Source organism: Mus pahari, chromosome 10, assembly GCF_900095145.1.
Source record: "Mus pahari chromosome 10, PAHARI_EIJ_v1.1, whole genome shotgun sequence".
Lineage (NCBI taxonomy): Eukaryota > Metazoa > Chordata > Mammalia > Rodentia > Muridae > Mus > Mus pahari.
This window is the reverse complement of record NC_034599.1, coordinates 92,001,895-92,014,650: the sequence shown is the minus strand read 5'-3', so window position 1 is coordinate 92,014,650 and position 12,756 is coordinate 92,001,895.

The following is a 12,756-nucleotide window of genomic DNA, read 5'->3' as shown; positions in this document are numbered from 1 at the left end:
AAAAAAAAAAGCTGTCTCTGTAGGTTAACGTGTGTACCACCCATGTCCTAAGTTACAGTAGCCGAGGCTGAGAGAAATTAGGCAGTCCCCTGAGGATTCACAGCAGAAAGTAATGGGAGGTTCCATGGTGATTTGCTGAGAGAGCTCTGGGCTGGAAGAGGGCAGAAACCCCTGACCGATGACTCTGGGGTCTGCTAGATGTGATCCTGGTTTATTTTTGTGTTTTTTAGACCATATCCAGACAGCACAGAACAGCAGGCTGGGAACAGGGGAGCGGTTGAGACTCTGGATTTGGAAGGATCACATGGGTCTCACCGGCTTTGATTTTTCACTAAGAAAATCTACCAGACTTCCTGCAAGTAGCCATGCAAGCCACAGAGACGCTGGGCTGGATAATGTGGGGACTCCTCACGGTCCCCACAGAGCTGGGTGTCATTGGGTCTGATTCTGGCAGTGACCGCCTTCTGGGTTGCAGATGGATGGATTTTGGTTTTGGTTTGTTTATCTTATCCTCCCATGAAGGAAGACTATGTGATAGCTCTTTGGACTATCCTAATAGGGCACTAATCCCTTTCACAAAGGTCCAACCTCAAGGCTTAATTACTTCATGGCCTTACCTCTAAGTATCATCACGGTGGGATTAGATTTTAATGTACGATGGGAGGCAGGGGAGCAGGGCTGCTAACCAACACCCCATCCACTCAGGGTATATTCAACACTCAGGTTGGTTCCCCCTACCACCACCATTCAATCCAAAAAGTGCTTTGGTGGACATTTACCCTGTGTTTGGGCATGGGCTAGCTGTGTCAGGAAAGAGTGAATTGAGCCGGGGGGGGGGAGGGGAGGTTGAAGAAACAGGGACGGGTGTTCTCATATGCGGGGGGCTACCGCCTAAGAGAGGCGCTGAGAGCAACAGCATTTTCTACACTCTGGCTGAGGTGCTCACAGGCAATCTCCAAGGAGGGGGCATCTGGGTCGGGTCTTAGAAGAAGGGCAGGAGGTCAGCTGGGCGAGAGATGAGGCAGAGGCCATCCCAGGTCGGGAGGCCAGAAATAGACAGGATTGTCAAAGGGCAAGGCCCAGGGGAACAGAGGGTGAAGGATGTGTGTCTTCGAATGTCCCAACTAACCTAGGACATTCCTGCTCGGGGAACAGCAGAGTCCTGAAGCCCATCTGGAATACAAATTACCTTTCTTCACAATCCCCTCCCAGGGAGGATTACCTGAAACCCTTTTCTGGGAAAATGCTCCTTTGCTTCCTGTCCAATTGTCTATAAGCAAGAAGTGGCATGCCGCTACGAGCAAGAGACCAGCTCCAGATGGGAGAGACTTGACTTCTGGTCCAGGCTCAGTTGTTTCTCGGGATGCTGCTTGAGGCGTGGTGCGCACATTCCTGCGATCACTCCTTTTGTCTGGTGAAAAGATTCTTAGAGCTGGATCTAGAATACCACTCAGAACCTCATATGTTAGAAGATTGGTCCCCAGCTGGGACATCATTAGAGGAAGGAAGAACATCAATGAGATGTGACCTCAAAGGCTATATTTAGCCCCCAGACCCTCCACCCTCTAGAAGCAACTCTGTCCCATCACCTGCTCCACTCATGCAGTCACCTGCTCCACTCATGCAGTCACCTGCTCCACTCATGCAGTCATGGGTCCCCTCAGGCCTGGCTGTAATGGAGTTAAATAAGCATATACTGAAACCTCTGAAACCATGAGTCACTGGAAACCTTTCTTCATTTTAAGTTGTTTTTTCTCAGGTATTTACTTATAGCAACAGAAACCTAACAGAGGTAATGGCAGTTTCTACTGCTGTCACTGTATGGATCAAGTGGGATATAATCCTTAAGGCCCTTTCGGTTCAGACTACACAGAGTCTCATTTGTAGATCAATCCAACAGCCAAAGTAATCAATGTCTTTATTGGATAACTTTCTGGGAGACTCATGCCTCAGCTCAGAGTCATCTTCCACAGCATCTTAGCTCTGTGGACCCTATATTTGTACCCAAACCCTCACTTACCCAAGGCATTTCTGGTTGATTGATCCCTGCTGGTCAGGTGACTACATCAGTATAGCACAGTGAAAAGGTACCTGGCTGTTCCTGCATTTAGAAGTTTCGATTTGTTGGAGAAATGCCCCCTCCCAGACTCTTAACACAGAGGCCACCCTCCGTAAAGGCCTCTGGATTCTGTTATTACCTGGAAAACTGAAAACTCTTTGGGAGACTTCTTTAGAAATGAGAGTTCACAAATATTCACAAGTGAAGTAGCAGTTTTCCTTCTAAAACATTAAGTATATGAAGATGGTGGTTTACATCTTGATGACCTTCCTAAGGAATCTTTTCCCTGTGTTTAGTTCCACAAATGGAATTCTGGAGCCACATCTGTGGTCGTGAGGGGACTTCAGCCATGCTCCACTCCAGCAGCCCCTAGCTCTTGTCCTCAGATGCCACAGCAAATGCCACTGGAACTCTGGAGGGAATCTCCTGGGTCCTTGATCTCAAGAGAAGAAAAGGAGGCCTTTGGTGGAGTCGACTGGGAGTCTTAACTTGAGAAGAATTATCTGAGGTTTGAGGAGAGATGAGCAGGGCAGAGCAGGAATCACTCATCCATCCATCCATCCATCCATCCATCCATCCATCTATCCATCCATCCATATGTCCATCTGTCTGTCTATCCATCCATCCATTTGCCAGTCTTTCACTGGACATCTGTTGGTAACAGATTATGGCAGACTTTATTTTTCAAATACACCCCTCCTCCATGTGTGTTCAACTCTGTATAATTTCCTTGTGGTGTGAGTATCTTACTTTTCACATAGAAATGGAGATCCACCCTCTCCTTTTGGATAACCAGCCAAAATATGGCAGAAGTTATATGACTTTTGACTTGAAGTCAAAGAGAGTGAGTTACTGAACATATAAGTGGTCCTTCAGATTGTTCTGGACCCTTACTAAGGTCCTGGCACTGTGAACAAGATATGCTGTGTTGAACTCCTGATCTTGGAAACCTTGCTGGAGAGAGATGGCTTATTTTGAGTCACTAAGTTTTAGGATAATTCATTACGCAGCAATTAGTAGCTGATACAGAAGTCCTATGAGGAAGTTGGGCGGCCAGGGAAGAAAAGCTGTTGGGGTCTCTGGGGAGATCCCCAGGTAGCAGGAAGAAGGTAGATTCTTAACACAACTGCTACTGACACACTCTGAGGAAGTGTGGCTGATACCCATAGGGTGGGCGTCTCTGGGGCCTCAGAAAAGCTGAATGGGAGAGGTGACACTCAGCACCACATCTAAAAGGAGTAGTTCTTCCCCCAAGAAAATTGGGGAAGGGAACGATGGGAGATGGGCAAAGTCTGAGGAGAGGCAGAAGAACCTAGACTGGAGGCACACCCCGGGAAATGACCATGCAGAGGATTGCCACCCAGGCTGTCTTGCCACGTGAGCACCACAGATCTCTAAGACGGTGGCTCTCAACCTTCCTAATGCTGTGACCCTTTAACACAGTTCCTCATGCTGTGGTGACCCCCCCCACCATAAAATGATTTTCATTGCTAATCCATAACTGTAATTTTGCTACTGTTATAAAGTAAATATCTGTGTTTTCTGGTGGTCTTGAGCGACCCCCATGAAAGGGTCATTCATCTCCAAGGGGGTTGTGACCCACAGGTTGAGAACTGTTGCTTCAAGCAATGAGTATCCAGTAAGGCTTTGGGTTGGCAGTCTTACATCTGCCCAGGACAAAATGCAATTCAGACCATGGCCTCTCAAACTCTATCACAGGCTAGCTAGACTCTAGGTGAGACTGGTAAAGAACCTTTCCTTAATAACAGAAACTACTTAAGTGCGTGAAAACCAGTGGTATCAGGTCCTGGGATCCCGATGGGGCTGTTCCCCAGAGGGGAAGAATTTTAACATGAGTCACAGCAACCTCCATGCCATAAGCTAATGCTGTCCTGCTGGGTCAGCACAGCCAGGCTCTGACTCCCTCCAGATGTTGCCCCAGATGTTGCTGATGGCCCAGCCCTCTCTGAACAGCTCCTCCATGCTGGCAGGTTCCTTCTTCTCCAGGTAGCCCTACATAAACCCATGGGCTCCTTGGGACTTCAGACCCCCTTCATCACAGCCCTTGTACATAGTGGATGGTGTGCTGTCATCCTGATTGCAGCCCAGGCCAGGTGTATGCAGGAGGGAGGGGTGTCCCAAAGAGCATGGAATATGTCTTCCAAGGCCCAGCCCAGCACAGACATCCTCTGAAGCCAGGTTTTGGGTGAAATGGCAGGGCTGATCCTCCTTTAACTGTCATTAGAGCTGTGAGGACAGGTCTTAGGCTGGCATGTCCTCATGTGCCCTCCAACGATCATGGCAGGTCTTCCATACCTGTACCCACTGGCACAGACCCAGTGAGCAGTGAACCTTTGTGTCTCCTGGTCCTGGGCTTTGAGTGTTTCTTGCTTGGTCATTAAGAACTGTGTCGGTGAGCACTCTAAATAATAGCTTGTGGGATTGAACTGAATGAGATTCCAGGCTAAGGTCATGGGATGTTAGTTGAGCCTGGAATTGCTCTGTGGCTGATAGATTTTGGTCTGTGGGTCAGTTCTCTGTGTGTGTGTGCATGATCCCACATATATCCACGTACGTCTTCCATGGCTGTGTATGCTGTGTGCTACATATTCATAAGAGGATGTGCCCTCTGAGCTGAGAGCTAAGCAGAAACCGCCACTGTAGCTTTCTGGAGCCTTTTGCCTGATAGGCCCCAGAATAATCAGCTAGGCTCAACAGGCCTCTCTTCCCATGACATTTTTTTGGAAGCCCTGAGTCACAGCATAGTCACCACCCACAGCACTGCCCACCCTGCAGCTCCCTGCCTGGGTGGTGGGCACATGGATAGGGACAAGCATTTCCCCTGGCCTGCTTGCTGCTTTAAGGAACAGATTATAATTCCTGCACGGGCTGCATCTGCAACCAACTTGAGGGGGGAAAAATGTTAAGTGAGTTGAAAGAAAAAAACAATTGTAGTAAGGAACTTCAATCCAGCCATCCATCCGTGTCATTGAATTAGGCTAATCTAAATCCTCAGAGCCTAATTTAACAGCCTCCGGGCAACTTCTTCATGGCTCTCTGGAGTTCCTATTGCAAAGTCCTAGGCAGACGTGCTCTTTGGAGACGGTAATGGCCTGGCAAGCTGAGGACACAGGGCCCATGAGGGACACCAGCTGCTCATCGGGGACCTATGCAAGAGAAAGCCTGAACCAGAGCCTAACCTTGAATTACTTTGGCCTTTGTATGAGCTGTTCTTCCACCCCAGGGCCCTGCGCCTCACCCAAGCCTCCAGTACTACAGTCACCAAGAGGGCCTAGAAGAAAAGGTCCCTCAAAGGGAGGATCTGACACCCGAACCCCAACCAAGTTGTCCTAACACTACTCAGTATATGTCACACCACAGGACTTCACTGAAACCCAGGACTGATACGGACTCATGGTTGGCTGGAGGGAGATGAGAGCCCAACCTTCTCAGTGATGCTAACTTCATCAGCACCAGTGTGAACCAGAGCTTTGTCAGCTCACCGAGACACGTGCTGACTCCATTTGATGATCCCTCTCCTACTGTATGCATTGTTTTCCCTAGACTCCTCCCTCCCTCCCACCTTCCTTCCTTCCTTCCTTCCTTCCTTCCTTCCTTCCTTCNCTTCCTTCCTTCCTTCCTTCCTTCCTTCCTTCCTTCCTTCCTTCCTTCCTTCCTTCCATCCCTTGCTTTGTGGCTGCTCAGGGTGTCAAGAACCTAAGGAACACTCACTCATACCTAGACTGCGCCCCCCACCACACACACACTTCTTCTCCTCTTCCTCTCCTGCCTCTGGCTCCCCACTGCCCCTTTGATGGCTTTATCTCCTCTCTGCTCCCCTCCACAGGTTACCAGAGCTGATGGCAGCTAGTGGGGAGGCCTTTGCCAGGGGCACTCAGGAGAGGGAAAGGTGCTGAGCTGACCTGATAAATGAACTAGTGGAGATGTGTGGCCTGGCTCCCCCACCCCTTTGATCAGAAGCCGCTGAACCCCCGATGACATCCCATGGCGTATTCCTCTATTAATCAGCAAAGCCTTGACAGATGTAAGCAATTTGTCTTTGGAGAGGCCTGGAGGGGGGCCCGTGTGGGAGTTGAGCTCAGCCATCAGGATGGAGGAGATGCTGAGGGGAAGGCCTGAGATGGGGGCTGCATACATGCATACTAAGAAGGCAGGAGCAGGAGAAACCAGGCAGATCAGAAAGGGAAGCGTTTTCATTTCAAAGCATATTTCTCCCTTGATTGAATGGCCCCCCAACTACTACTGCCAAACCAAGATGCTGGCATCAGGCTGAGATCCAGGGGTTAATCCCACCCAGGCCCTGCGGAGCGCAGAAGCATGATTCAGTGGGCTCTGTGCTGGGTTTGGGGTAGTGCTCTCATCCTTAGGACCTGCTGATGCTACACAGCTTGTAGGCACCACACACCTTTAATGAGTCTACTATGTGTGCAGAGGCCAGGAGCTGGGCCCTGGGGAGTCACGGGAGAAGCAACATCAGCTCTGCAAACCCCTGGTCTATAGGGTAGCTCTGAAACCCCCAGATATAGTCACGTAGTACAAGATTTCTGGGCAGGAAGAAACCAAAGATAATTCACAAAAATCAAACGCACAAGAAACCAGACGTTTCTGGCAGTGCTCACCTGTGTGGTATCACGTGATGCCACTGGTTCCAAGCACACTATTTGCCCACCTTGAGCCATGCATGCCACCTAGCCATGAAATGCTGGCGACTACTGCTTGAAACAGCCTGGCTCAGATTAGAGACTACTATTGTGTTATGAATCACAGTGTTTTTATTTCAGATGTAAAGTTTTCTGGTTTTTATAGAACCATAGTGGCTTAATTATTGAAATGGACTGTGTGTGTGTGTGTGTGTGTGTGTATGCAGGTGAGTGTGAGAGCAGGTGCATGTGAGTACATGTGCAGGTACAGGTGAGTATGTGTGTAGTTGCATGTGAGTACATGTGTAGGTACACGTGGGTATATGTGCCAATACACATGGATGCATGTCAAGGCCAGAGGAGACGACTTCAGGTGTCAGCCTTAAAACACCATCCACCTCCTTATGAGACAGGGTGTAGGTACATATATAACCTACTTTCATAAGGCATCAACCTCCCCTTTAGCCCAGCACCCACCAAGAGGAAGTAGAAAAGAAAGGTTATTGGGATGTGAACCTGTTTAGAAAGAGTTCTTTGGGGCAGTTCCAGTCTTCCTCGTTCTCAGTCCAGTCCTTTAGCAAAACACCAAAAACAAGGCAGCAGCTATGGTCCAGTCCACCCAGCAGACGCCACACACAAATCAGCCAGGGCAGTTCAATCCAGAAGAAACCAAGAGGCTCACCCACTGGCCCAAGTCTGCCAAAGCAGTAAGAAGCCTCAGGAACTTCGTGAGAAGTTCCCTGGTGAGTTTCTTTCTGATGCGCCACAAGCAAAGCTCAGCCACACTTGTAAGGTGAACCACTGCATGCATGTTATCAGCAAAGAACAGCAAGGCGGAGCAATGCTGGGGCTCCCCCCGTCGGTGGGGTCATATTTATATTCTTTCTACACATCACTCATCCTCTCATGAGTTTGCTATAGTAAAACATCCTTTCACCCATGTCTGCTTCAGCGAAACACCATTATAACCTGAGTCTCCAAAGAAACCAGCAATTTCCACTTTAACGGGGTCTCTTCACTGGTCTGTGAATGACCAGTCAAGCTGTCCAGCAAGCCCAGGGTTCTCCCTGTCCCCATCTGCCCGTGCTGGCATTACAGCACCTACCACTGTACCTCCCTTTCATGTGGAGTCTAGGTGTCTTGCTCAGATTCTAAAGCGTTTGAGGCAAATACTGTACCAATTGGGCTCTCTCTCCAGCTTAGAAAAAAAAAAAAAGACTTAATACTTTCTTATCCTCATTTATCAACATGAAACTACCAAATGGGTATGTCTTTGGGTTGAATTGTATTAATTTTACAAATTGCTATTTGAGATTCTGAATTAAATGTCATAAAACAAAAGAAAATCATTCAATGAATTTTGGCTTGAGATTATGACAGAATGTCTACCTATTATGAAGTGACCCTAAACAGACTCCTACCATTCTGTACTATGTATTTATGTGGAATGTTTTTCTCAGCACTAATGACTACAAAATCAAAGTATCATTATCAGTCTCCTTTAAAAAGCTTTCAAAATGCTGAGTGTCCTGCAGAATCAATATCCAACCAACTTAATATCGTTTATGTAAAATACACACATTTCATTAGTTTGCAATTTTCTTTTTGTCTTTAACAAATGACAAAATTTTATATATATAATTTTAAAAGTTTCCTTTATGATATACCATCACTACAACATCAGATTTGTATACCTGCTGTATATACCAATACACCTGGGTCACATAAAATACATAAAATTCCCAAGCATAAAGTATGAGAGTTGAAGACTTCTGGTTTAGAACACCAGGCAGATAGTGGTAACATGGAGGATGGCTGGTCTTGTGGGGACAGGCAAGGGGGAGAGCACATCCCAGGTGCTATGTGTATGTAAGGAGTGTCTCTCTCAACCACCAGACACTTTCTAAGGGAGAGGACACCAGCCAGCTCTTGCAGGATGAGCAGACAGACATGTTCATGTGAGAAGGCTCTCTCCTGAATGCCTGTTTGGAGAATCCTTGCTCATCCTGGGGACTCAGCATGGGTTTCCTCCTCTGCCCTCTGCTTTCCCTCACTAAGGTTTAAGATAAAGAACAGTGTCTGACCTGCTCTCCATGTCCAAGCCAGAGAGTGGGAAGGAGTTACCAGCAGACATAATGGTGTGTGCAAAGATGCAGAGGCTGCCTGGGTGACAGAACCTTGTGGCCTGTGTGTGTGTGTCCATGATGCTGCATCTAAACAACACAGCAGTTGAAAACAAAACTTTTTTTTTTTTTTTTTTTTTTTTTAAGTTTCCACTTGGGTATCTGGCCCTAAACAAATACAGTCTAGTGGTCTGACTACAGCTGGGTATTATATAATCTCCTCCAAGTGGCCTGGGAGTGGGGGAGTGCTCCGTGAATCTGCATAGATGCTTTAAGCTTAACCTTTAAAACTCACTCTTGCAAGTATCCAAGACTCAAGCCACGGCCAGGGTTTTGATCATGCGCCTCTTTCCCCTTCCAATAAACACCTAGCACACTTTGCCAAGCTTTCTGTGGGCGGGATTTACAGATCTGTGACTCACCCAAGAAAGCCAGGGAACATGAAAAGATGTCTCTGGAGAGAACTATGCAGGACCGGCTGGGAGAGGTCAGCGCCTCCACCGAGCGGGACAGCCTCCCACAGCTTTTCCTAATAAACAAGTTTCCAGGCCCCTTTGAATTTTTGGAGGGGAGAGGAGCATCTGCACCCTCAGCACATCCTCAGCGAGGGGAGGGAGGAAGATTATGGGCAGGGACCACATGGTCCTGGTCCTCACATGGAAGTGAATGGATCCGGGAGGACACAGAGCCAGGAGGTGACTGGCACCCAGGGTCACAGCTGCTGACAGCCATCCATCCATCCATCCATCCATCCATCCATCCATCCAGTAGGTCACCTGCTGTTTGCCAGGCTCTGGCTCAAACCTGTGTCGTAAAGCCCTGAGAGACCCACGTGTCTCGGGTGGCCAATAAGTTAGAACAGGAGTTGGAACTGCTGCTTCGTAGGCCCCAGTCTGTCCAGGTTCTCCTGTTAGTTGGGTGGGTCCTGGATCTTTCAACAGAGTCTGGCCTGAGCTCTGGACCAGAGCTTCCTAACTGCACAGACCAGGGTGCCATGGTAACAGCCAGGATGTTTTCTGGGGCCAAGGGCCTCCAGTTCATTTGGAACTTGAGGGTTTTTCATGGGATTTTTTTTCCCCAGTGTGTGTCCAGCATTTTGTACATATGATCTGAATTAACTCTCTTTGCAATCTGTGCAAAGGTCAGTTCTGTTGCCTTGGCTTTCCAGACCATGGTGACTCTCGGAGGTCACAGAACCTGCCAGAAAACACATGGACTGTCAAGTATTTGATCTTAACTTCCTAGGTGAGAGGGCATGCCCAATCTCCTCTCCTGTTTACTCGGGCACTGAAAGCTTAGCACACTGCTTCTGAAGACCAAATGTGTCTGAGTGTGCGTGTGGTTACCTGTAGCTATGTGCGTATATGAAGTCACAGGTGAGTTGGTTATGTGGGTGTGGGTGTGTAGGAGATCATGTTCAAGGCGAAGGTGAGCATTTGAGCAGATGAGCTAGCAGGACTTCGAGGGAGGCTGAACGCTCCTGTTCCTTCTTGTACCTCACAAGGAACAACAGCCAAAAGCAGACACGAGAGCCCCAGCAGGGTGGCAAAGAGTCTGGAGAGCCTGAGATGACTGAAGCCCTTCAGGGAAGACACATTTCCCCCATGATGTATTGGGTAATAGCTGCCAGGAAGCCTGGGACAAACTTGGAGGAACCGCCTAAATGGACGAGCTTCGAGGAGATAGATAGCGCCATTAACTGAGTTCTTACAATGTGCTAAGTGTTTGGCAGACATGAAAGCATGCAACCCTCATACCACTGCAGGGGCAGGGACAGGGACAGGCTGTGAGTTTACACACTGAATGAGGAACACGGTTCAGAGAGGTTCTGGAGCTCACCAAGGCAACCCAGCCCATTGATGAGTGTTATAACCTTGAATCAGGGGATCTGCCTCCCAGTTACTGGGCTAAGACATTTTGGCTATGACATTTGGGGGGGGGGAGGTGCACAGTCAGTAAACTGATCTATTCCAGAAAGCTTCAGGGGAACCACAGAAATGGAGAAGGCAGGGGAAGAGAAGGAAAGACCACTGTCATCTGCTGATAAGTCAGCAGGGGGCGCTACTCATGACTTCCTGTGAAACATCAAACAGCTGGAGCCCGAAGACTGAGCCCTGAGACCTGGTGGGCACATACATCTTTGTAACAGCTAAAAGGTTGTATGGAGAGCTCATGGATGCACATCTAATTGGGAGGCTATTTGTAAATGCCTCTCAACATTTACCCCAACCTCAGGACCCAGCTGTTCCCTTTGAACCCCCCCTTTGTAAAGTCAGTCAGGAAGCTGGTGCTCCAGGATGAAGAGCAGGTGCAGCTTCGAAGACGGATGGCCAGGGAATCCCATCAGACTACAGGGGAGAAAACTCAGCCACACTGCCCAGCTTCCCCACTGTCCCTCAGGAATCCTTAGAGACCTGGTATCAGGACACACAGGTAAGCCTGGGGGGGTGGGGTGGATCTGATCTGAGGGCCGATCATTATTTCCATGGATGCGGATGAACTTTCTCAGAGAAGTGAAGCCCCCAACGTGACGCCGCCACAGAAGAGATCGTGAGCTGTGCCGAGAGCCCGCAAGCCCAGAGAAGATCTCTGGTCCTCTGCGGGAGCCTAGAGCTCTCCACAAGTTCCCGCCAAGAAGTGTGAGAAGTCGGACCTAGGCGGGGCTGCCTCCATGAGAGGAGAGATGCTCCCCACAGACGAGGGGAGACTGAGCAGGACCGGTTCCTCAACATCACTGAGGAAGGGTGGGCCAAGACATTCTAGGGGTCCCAAAGGGCACAGAGCTGGAGACCCAAGTCCCTGAGCAGGAGATGAGAGGGATGAGGGGACACCCAGGCTTCTGTCTGACCTTTCTCAAGCCCTTCCTTTCACCAACAGAGACCCATCACCGTCTGTTAACTCCTCAGAGCCATCTTGGCAAGAAACCACTTCCTGGGAAGGCACTGGCCTAACTGTTCAGCTCAGCTCCCTCCTTCCCATCTTCATCAGATAGATTTATTATAGGAAACAGGAGGATGCCTCACTTGCGGCTTAGTCCCATGTCTAAGACTTAAATGGCTGGTCATGCCTCAAGGTGAATCGCAGGCTCAGCCAAGAAGCCCCTGGCTGAAGTCACTGTCACCTGTGTAAATCTACCTGCTGTCTCTAGGGACCATTGCTGTGAACACCCAAGATAGCGGGCCTTTTAAAGACATTCTGCCCTATTTCCCCCTTCGAGTGGGAGCTGTTCAAACTGTAAGATAAAGGGTGAAGAAAGCCCACCAAATCCTGAATAGGAACTGTAACACTTGGGCTGGAGGAAGCCTGCCCCTGCAGAAGAGCTGTAACACTTCTTTCTGTAGGGGAAGCCTTTCTCTTCAGAGATGCAACACTTACACGGACCCAGGCCCCTTATCCTTTCATTCAGCCCCAAGACCCCTGCCAAAGCCAGGTCTGCTTCTTCCCCAGCTGTGGGGTGAGGGTGGGAGAGAAGGTGCGTACCTTCTCCAGCTAGCCTAGCTTAGCTGCCATCCCCATAGGTCAAGAGTGTGGAATGGTTGCCTGATGCATGTCTGTCAGAGCCTGGTAGGCAGTCTTAAATCACCTTTGACGTTTTAGCTGTGAAGCTGCGAGTAACTAAAAGTGATTCTCGAAAACCTGGCCATGTAGCAGGAAGAGGATGGCCCTGAATGTGGGTGGTACCCGTGCCCTGTGGTGAGATCTTGGTCTGTATACAAAGGAGAAAGAGCTGAGCTCCAGCCTTCATCTCTCTCTGCTCCGTGACTACCGATGCAACGGGACCAGCTGCCTCCCAACCCTGCTGCCCAAAGTCAGTTTAACAACCATCAAGGATCAAAGCTCTTTCCGGGCATCTATTTCTTACTCTCCATGCTAGCATTATCCACTTCATGCGTGTTGCCTCACGGCTACAATA